The sequence below is a fragment of the Eumetopias jubatus genome, unplaced genomic scaffold (assembly GCF_037043125.1).
Source record: "Eumetopias jubatus isolate StellerSeaLion01/CBP00866 unplaced genomic scaffold, mEumJub1_p1.0 scaffold_15, whole genome shotgun sequence".
Classification (NCBI taxonomy): domain Eukaryota; kingdom Metazoa; phylum Chordata; class Mammalia; order Carnivora; family Otariidae; genus Eumetopias; species Eumetopias jubatus.
In genome coordinates this window covers 11,391,285-11,400,781 of record NW_028274821.1, presented here as the reverse complement: position 1 = coordinate 11,400,781, position 9,497 = coordinate 11,391,285, and the positions used below count along the sequence as shown (strand labels likewise).

Sequence of the window (9,497 nt, the reverse complement as noted above, 5' to 3'; positions counted from 1 at the left end):
TTTTCTCTTCTTTGTCTAGAATCCCTTCCAGCAGAGTCTCATTTCATCCCATGGCTTTAGACACTGGTGAGACATCCAAACGCTGTCTCCATCCTGGGGCTCTCTCCTTACAGCCACACTCGTACAGCTGCCTTCCAGCCCTGGGTGTTCTACTCAATCTCAACCTCACCCACTCCCCTGACCTGAATCGCTGCTCACAGCCAACGACCATCACGGCCAGTGTTTCCATCATAGACCTCTCCCCTTACAGCCACACCCTCCCCCTCGACATGCCACAGGTTATCTCCAATGCATGTTCAATACTGGGCTCATGATCACAGCCCTCCTGCCCCTGCCACCACGTACATGCGGCCTCTTCTCAGTACTCTGTTGACCATCACGCCCCCATCTCTGCAGCCACTCAAGCCAAAAGCTGGAGAACCGTCTTGCACTACTCCTGTTCCCTCAAAATTCACACACAAGTGGTGGTCTGGTCCTATAAATTCTCCTTTCATTTCCAATCTGCTTCCTCTTCCCCATCCCCATACCTTAATCAGGTCCTCATCTCTCCTGTAACTAACCCCCTTCCTCCCCGCCCCTGTCTCCAGTCCCTTGCCCTCACTCATCTCCCAAACTATAGCCCAAGTTGCTGATGTAACATAAAACACGAGCTCAATACCTGTCCATGAAAATCGTCTAGCTGTTGCCTCACTGCTTATAGAAGAAAAGTTCACGCTCCTTAGCACTTCGAACAAGATGTCCCTGGTGTGGCCCCAACAGCCCCCTGCAGCCCTATCTCCTTCCACCCACACCCACCCTACCCATCATGTGATTACATGGTTCCAGAAAGCACTGAAAACCTTCATGACTTCATGTCTTCTTCTGTACTGTGCCTGGTACACAGTAAGCATTTAAGAAACGGCACATGTGGTCACATCATACTCTTAGAAGGACGACAGTGACAATGACAATGAATGGGTCCATGAGGGCCAGACTACGGATGGTTTTGTGGACCAAACCAAAGCACTGAGATTTCAGGCACAGCAGAGCATCTAAGCATCTGGGGGTCTGATGGTGCCAAAATTATAACCTCTGATAGCAGGTATTATGAATGATTAAAGGAAGGGGGTATAGAGGCCATTTGGGAAGCTGTTACAATAGTCCAGGTAAAAGGTGTTCATAGAGGAAATGTGAGAATAGAGAAGAATATGTTTCTCTCTAAGTCCTTAGGACTTGGAAGCAGCAGAGAAATGGGGATGAGCAAATAAAGTCTGCTAAAATTATGAAAGTCAGCAAAAAAAATGAGGGTACCTTTGACGCAAATTTAGAATTTGGGAAGGGACATATTTTCAGTTTTTTCCAAAGGTGCCAGCTACAAGGATAGATAATATAATCTGCAATGCCAACCTATAATATAATCTATAATCTACCAGATAATCTAAAAAAATGTCAGAATCCTAGAGGTACTATTCACAGAGTTAAGAGTTGGGAATCACAAGAGCGAAATGAGTGGCTGAGATTGAGTGAGGCATGAGTTCCTCAATTGTTCTGAAAGCTACCGACCAAGAAGCGAGGGATGCAAAAAAAAAAAAAAAAAAAAAAGAGGAAAATCTGGCCTTGAACAAGGCTGCTGGCTGCAAAAAGAACATGGAGCAATGGTAAGGCTAGAGGCTAGACTGCTGGCATTATAAAAAGGAAGGTTTGCTGGGAAGTTGAAAAAAGACCATTCTGGCTTAAGGAAATCATTTATTCGTCCATCCAACCAATGTTAATGGAGAAGACACTTTGCACTGGACACCTTTGTAGGCGCTGGGACTACATCAGTGGCCAGAACCCTGTCCCTCCCCTTGGGGAAAATACTTTCCAGTGAAGGAGGCAGACAAAGAAGAAACCAGTAAAAATGTAACCACAGGGACTGTTAATCCTCCTCTCGGAAGCTGCGAGGTGCACATGGAGGACACTTAACACTCAGCTCTAAAATGCTTCCAGAAGTCTTCTCATTTACACTGAAAGTGATTCTTTCTTATATAAAGGTTGCACCAAATGAAATGATGCATCATGTTTTTGTTTATAACTTGCCACTTTGAAGAGGGAGTTTCTGGGAAACTGCAAAACTAAATAATGGAGCCCAACTGTACACAAACCTTAAAAGCTGAATTTCCATTGTTTTCTACAAACCTAAACAAAAGTCATGTTTCTCTCTTAACCCATAGCATGAGAGACTTCCCACTTACTCTATTTCCACAAATCTTTACTCTGTCTGAACTGTGTGTCCTGGGAAAAAAAACAATCAAAGGGCATCATTTAAAAACAGCTTGCTAAAATAACAACGCTTGTTTTTTTTTTCGGTGTAATGCATCATAAGCCTAAGAACAGTGTGGTTCACATCACTCCTTAAAGAAGTTACATTTTCAAAAAAAAAAAAAAGTTAAATTTCTCATATTCACCTTACTTGTTTCATTGCAAGAACTAAAGTTCATTTTCCAATGGAAGATGGACATCAGGAAATTTGGGGGAATTTTCTATGCCATTTCTTCCATGGGAAGAGAATTACGTTTGGTAATCTACCACCTCTAAAGGCATCAAACTTTAAAAGTGAAATGGTCATCAACACACCCATAAATTACAACTCTGTTTAAGTTAAATGAAAAAGTCTATGAAAGTGTGCTTTATGCCGTAATGCAGCAAACACATACTTTATAAAGAGAAAAAAGAAACCATGAATATCTCAGCCGAAAGGCAGCAATTTATTTATCTGAACAGCCCTGAAACACGACATAAGAAAAACATGTTCTTTATTGGCCAATAAAGTGAGTGAATGAGAAACGACTAAAGCCAGTTTGCTGTACAAACACAACTCTTGAGGCCCTCCCTCAAAAACTTTTTCTTGTTTAAAAAAACTACCAATTTCAATGAATATGACTTTATTTGGTAAACACAATTCAGACAAAATGGGTGTTATCTGGTTCCCAAGATTACAACAGCTCCTCAGGAGCAAACAATGAATGAAGGGGCTATCACTGCTGAAAGTCACAGAAATCAGGCCAAAAGAAAAAAAAAATTAAAAAAAGGCAGATGTGATTTTCAAAGACAGTAAAGTGGGACCAGTTGGTACAGAGGCAAAGAGCTTTGCATCCCTGACGAGATCCAAAAGCCATCACTTTATGAAGGCATAAAAGACATACTCTGTTTTACATAATCTTTCCAAGAATTGGGGAAGGTTGTGACAACTTTGGGGAAATTTTCTATGCAAATATCAGCTTTAATAAACTCTGACGCTTAAAGGAGCAAGCAAACCCTTGGCAATCAGGAAACTTACTCCAGAAGTACAACAGCCTGCCCAAAATTCCGAGTAGCCAAGAGGCCCCTAGTTTGAGGCTCCTTGCATTTTATGCTTGAACAGCCGATTCAAATGGGCAGTCTCCATGTCTCAGGGAATTTCAGGCAGGAAAAGAAAAAGTTAAATTGTTCTTAACATATACTTTTTTAAGATTTGATTTACTTGAGAGAGAAAGAGAGAGAGAGAGAGAGAGAGAGAGAGAGAGAGAGAGAGAGAGAGAGAACATGAGCACTGGGGGAGGGGCAGAGGCAGAGGGAGAAGCAGGCTCCCCACTGAGCAGGGAGCCCGACGCAGGGCTTGATCCCAGGACCTCGGGATCACCACCTGAGCTGAAGGCAGACACCTAACCATCTGAGCCACCCAGGTGCCCCTTAACATATTTTTCAAGTAGAGTTTGTTTTTTTCTTATAGTATTTAGGTTCTTGCTAAAATAAATGCATAGGAAGTTAGGGTGAGCATTATATGAAAAAATATAGACATACCCCGGTGTAAAGGCTGTGTTTCACCACTGTAGTTTATCTCTCCTGTAGAACAGACAGGGCAGCCTCCTAAGTCAGTCTTCCCCCATCCCCCAGTTGGATCAGACGCCTACCCTGCAAGTTTTACCATGATTACTTGACAGAAATGAAAACGCTGCAGAGGGCCCTCCATGCGCCCAGACGAAAGGAAAGAGCACTGGCCGTGGAGTCAGGGTCAGCTCCTCAATCAATGCAGGCCTCTGGTCTGAGCCCCTGCTCAGGCAGCACGAGAGGGGAGGACGGAGAAGACCTGTGCTTTCCAAATCCCAGGTCTCGGCCCACCATTGGGGAGTAAAATCAATTTGGTGGATCATGACCCGTGTTTGCTAGAGGTTGTAAGCGGGGAGGAACATATCTGAAAATACCAAAAGGCATCTCATATAGTAAAGTTAAAGTATTCTTTCGTGAAAATTTTTTAAATACATTTATTTGTAGGTCTCTGTATACTGGCTTTCAAAACAGAATGCATTTCTTCTCTTTCTTTCTTCCTTTTTTAAGATTTTATTTGTTTTTCAGAGAGAGAGAGAGAGAGCACAAGGAGGGGGAGCAGAAGGTAGAGGGAGAAGCATGCTCCCTGCTCAGCAGGGAGCCCAACGTGGGGCTCCATCCCAGGAGCCTGGGATCATGACGCTTCACCGACTGAGCCACCCAGGCGTCCCCAGAACGCAGTTCTTAAACGGCAATGACACGGCCATAAAAGGCTCTCAGATGTCGTGAATGTCTGAGTTCCCCAAAATTTGTATGTGGAAATCCTCACCCCCATAAGATTGTATTAAGAGGTGGGGCCTTTGAGAGGGGATTAGGTATTGAGAGCAGGACCCTTAGGAATATGGGATTAGTGCCCTTAGGAAACAAGAGACACCCCCCCCCCCCCCCCCCGCCGAGGGCCCCTCATCTTCCTCCCACCATGTGAGGACACAAAGAGAAGTCAGCACTGTGCAGCCAGCCAAGGGCGCCCACGAGAACTTGACGGGGCTGGCACCCTGACCTCAGGAGCCTCCACGACTGTCAGAACTGGACCGCAGCTGCTTACAAGCCATCCAGTCTATGGTACTTTGTTCCTGCCGCCTGAACCAAGGCAGACTGATTCTCTTTTACTTCCAGCTCAAATGTGACTGAGCAACTGAAAAGCCATGTGCAAAGACTGGTTTGCAGGAGCAAGTCCTTGGAGACCATGCAGGAGTTTGCAAGGCCACCAGCCTGGAGAAGCCACAGAGGCCGGGCTATGTCTGCTTCCAAGAGGGCTCAGAAGCATACGGTCAGGAAGAATCCAGCCAGCAGAGTCTAGGGTCCTCCGCGGCCACCTTGACTGCGCCTGGCTGCGGTCCAGGTCATGGATGAGGGGAGAGCCAGACAGGACTCAGGAGCCCGGGCAGGCTGTGGCTAGGATCCAGCAGAGGGTTGAGAAGCTGGATTAGGATGCAATCAGCGGGAACAATGAGAAGTGGATGGATTTGGGGGGTGGGGGGACCGGGAGATGTTCAGGAAGCAAAAGCAACAGAGACACGGGATGGCTGAGATGCCATGGGGTCAAGCGTGGCTCCCAAGTTTCTGTCTTGTGTGGCTTGGTGCCCACCGCAGAGCTAGGGAACCCTGCAAGAGGACCAAGTATGGAGAGAAAAAAACCAGTCTTCTGGTCTTAGCCATGTAAAATCTGAGATGCCTTTGAGATACCCAAGTACATAAGTACAATTTCAGTGATGTAATCTAGAGCTCATCGAGAGGCCCAGGCTGGAGAACCAAAGTTTAGACCGACCTAAGTCTTCCTTTTTAAATCTCTTCTTTTTGGAAGAAGTGCAACAGCATGAAGCAGAGAAAAAAATGTGGCTTTAAAATCAGAAAAACCATGACTAGAACCTCAGCACCACCCCTTACAGGCCCTGTGCTCATAAGCATATTATAATCTGAATAGGTTTCCATTTCCTCCAGCGTCACCTTCAGGAGCATGGTGAAGATTAAAGAAACAACACTTCAAAAGTGCCTGGAATACAGTAAGTTCTTGGCCAAGTTGAGCCAGACCGTGTTTAGACCTCTCTGCATACCCCACAGCACCCGGTACTGTCCTGGGCAAGCACTCCATCAGTATCCAGCATGTTGAACTGACTTGAAATATTCTGAAAACTGTCAGAACACCACTGTTTCCTCTTCCTAGACAACCATCAGCTCATAAAATCATTCCCTTACCTGGTGTCCTGTTGGAGCAACATCCAAACATAAATGATGCACAGAGCAACATGTCTCAACCCGCATCACCCACATACCCTGGTGTATCTCTCAGTCCTGGAGGACCCATCGCTTAGCAGGACCACAACTATCAAGACCACCTAAAGTCCTAGATACCCAATCCAGTCATACGAGTTTGTTCTGTGATCCATATGGCTCTGAGAAAAGCCAGGCCTGGTTTTATTCCTTCCCTAGAATTTCTGTAGAAGCAGGCAGATGGCCCCCTCTCCACACATCCTGGGATTCACCTGGAAACACTGAGTGCTTCCGGAGGCTTATACCTTGAGCAACAGATTCAATACTTCCTGCTAATAGTGGGGAGACATCAGCATCATCCAGAGACCAACTCACACTCAGATTACTGTACCCCCCCCTTCCCCAAAGTCTCTGATTCAGAAGGCCTGGGGTATGTTTGAGAATTTTAACAAGTTCTCAGGTGATGCTGCTGCTGCTGCTGTTCCCGGGCCACACCTGAGAACCACTGCCCTGGCTTCCTCCCTGGGGTCGGGCTACTGATGGGTCCTACATTTAAAGAAAAATCAGCAGAGATGGGGAAGTTTTTACCTGAAGTGTCCTACGGTTTGCCTTGTAGATGATCACAAGCTGTCTTAATTATGAATGACAAATGTTTACGCCTTAGGAACTTATAGGCCCTGTTTTAACAGTTTGGGAATGTTCTGTTTCATGCTTGATAAGTTCTACTTATCGGCTCGCTACCATTCACTTCTGAGTAAACAAAAAGAAATAGCTATTTAAATAGAGAGCCTGTCCCATCCTCATGCCACAATCTCTCCACCTAAGCAAGCACTGTTTCCTCCTACTGCAGGACTCGGCTATCATTCTCGCAAAGCTACCGCAGCTAACCTTGAAGAACTTTCTTCACAGCTGAACCTTTCAGCTTGAGTGACCTCAGTGGTGGCCCCGTTCATCTCGACAGGATGGAGGGGACTCATTCATTCATTCAAATATTCACTGGGCGCCTACTCTGTACTAAACACTTGAAAAACAGTGTGAAAGAACTATGGCTTCTGCCCTCAAGGAGTTTCTAGAGTTAAATGTGAGTTGGGGCAGAGGTGAAAGGAAAACAACGTCCTGGGAGGACCCATAAGTATAAGCATCCAGTGTGTAAAGAAACGTGTGGAAGTATCCACTGTGGTAAGTAAAGAAAACATATGAAGAAGATTGCCTTTAGGTTAGATGATCAGAGAAGGCCATGGTCCCCAGAAGAGGCGACACTTAAACTGATTAACTTAGAGCAGCTTAAGTCCATTCCCGTCTGTGTACCTGAGCCAAACTCACTACACTAAGCCACTCCGGGTGCTTTAAAAATGTTTACCTGATGCCTATAAATAATAAAAGGAATAACACATTTTATATTCAATTATTATTTCTGTTAAAGAGGTAAAAAAAAAAAAAAGATCATTCATAGGCATGCTGGTTAAAAAAAGGCTGGAGGTGTGGTGAATGAACCCTATTTATGATGAAAGATGAAGGACCACAAGCCAAGTACTGAAACTACTGGCATTTCTAAAATGGTCCGAAAAATAATAAAACCATTAGCATAATTATGAAACGTCCCTGAGTTTTAAAGAGTGATATCTGTTTGAATGCATAAATTGTTCCGTACACATTTATTAAATCCCTACCATTTGCCAGGGATAGTGCTAAGTTCCAAGAATACAAAGATAAATAAAACACGATGCTTAACCTTTCCCACTGACAACTGTTAGCAAAACACCTAGGATATGCTTACTACTACATTGCTGTTGTTTTGTTTCCTTTCTTGATCAAAAATTGTTATGACCAAAGATCCAGAGATCATGATGGTGGGCATGGTTGAAAAAGGAAAGAAACAAGAAAGTATGTATTAAATGTTGAAAACCGGGGCGCCTGGGTGGCTCAGTCGTTAAGCGTCTGCCTTCGGCTCAGGTCATGATCCCAGGGTCCTGGAATCGAGCCCCGCATCGGGCTCCCTGCTCGGCGGGAAGCCTGCTTCTCCCTCTCCCACTCCCCCTGCTTGTGTTCCCTCTCTCACTGTGTCTCTCTCTATCAAATAAATAAATAAAATCTTAAAAAAATAATAAAGGTTGAAAAGCCACTACCCAACATGGCAAATCTACTGGATTCCTTATGCTAGTCTATCAAGCAAAGAAATAGATTTTTATGGCTAGAGAGAACGATATCCGCCTCCCAAACCCCTTGCTCAGCATTCCTGGATGCAGAGGCTTCAGTATCCCCTTTTTCTTACAAAATAAATTCTTTATCACCCTGTCTTCCGTCCCATAACTTTAGTTCCAATTCAAGGTAATCATACTCTCTAGGCCCCCCAGTGCTTGTAAGTCCAACCCTTGCCTGAAGAACCCCCACTTGAAAAACACACAGGCCCAGTTTTAGTGGGAGCAATACTGTCCACTCAGTGCCTTACAGTTCATCACCACGTTACAAGTGACTTTCTAAAACCCTTAGAGAAAACAAGTGTCAAGAACTCGCTCACCCACTATGTAAACTCCCCCAAACCTGCTGCACCCCTGTTGTTTATTCAGTCCCATTAACAACACAGAAGACTTTCTACAAGAGGAACACATCCTTCAGGGAGCTGCCCATCCGAGTACAGGTTTTGACTTAAAAATAATGCCCAGGAGCTGCCTGCTGAGCAAACATGGAACCATGTTCCAACTATTATCCATATTTGAAATCCACATTCCCTAGGAGTAACCCCATTGGAGTAGGGTTCCTGTATTTTCCTCTATCACCATCTCCTCTATCCATCTCTGGTACAACTAGACAGAAGTAGATACAACTAAGAAGGCAATACACAAAATCCAGCCTGTTTTCTCCGGCCTCATCTTTTACACCAAAAGGAACCTGGTTGAATTAAAGACTGCATCAATGGCAGTCAATTGTTTGCTACCCAGTATTTCAAAAAATTTCATCAGATTAAGTTTAGTGGTTGTTTCATTTCTAAAGAAAAAATATATTTTTCGAAGATTTTATTTATTTGAAAGAGAGCATGCAAGAGAGCACGAGTTGGGGGGAGGCTCAGAGGGAGAGGGAGAAGCAGGCTCCCCGCTGAGCAGGGAACCCCATGTGGGGCTCCATCCCAGCACCTTGCGATCATGACCTGAGCCTGGCCTGAGTCGAACGCAGACGCTTAACCGACTGAGCTACCTAGGCGCCCCTTAAAGAAAAATATTAAAACAGAAGGCTAGGTTTCCTCCCTCTCTGACTCGCCAGTCATTTAGCATGGCCATATAAAAGTCCACAAATGAACAGGTGAGCTACATAATGCAGTGTTCTAATTGGGCAGCTTCTTAAAGAAAAGGACTCTCCAACTCCAGTTAATAGATCTGATACAAAGAACACGTTTCTCCAACAAATACATTCAGGACTTGAATTTTACAGTGTAGCTGATGAAGGTTCTAGCCATAGTAAAAAAA

The 9,497-nt window shown here is 44.6% G+C and overlaps 2 protein-coding genes across 7 annotated transcripts in view; both read right to left on the bottom strand.

Annotated features, from left to right (window-relative positions):
• PIP5K1B (phosphatidylinositol-4-phosphate 5-kinase type 1 beta) overlaps positions 1-9,497 on the bottom strand; it is a 293,743-nt gene that overhangs the window by 280,457 nt on the left and 3,789 nt on the right. The window lies entirely within an intron of this gene.
• Positions 1-9,497, bottom strand: part of PABIR1 (PP2A Aalpha (PPP2R1A) and B55A (PPP2R2A) interacting phosphatase regulator 1) — a 77,921-nt gene that overhangs the window by 64,707 nt on the left and 3,717 nt on the right. The window lies entirely within an intron of this gene.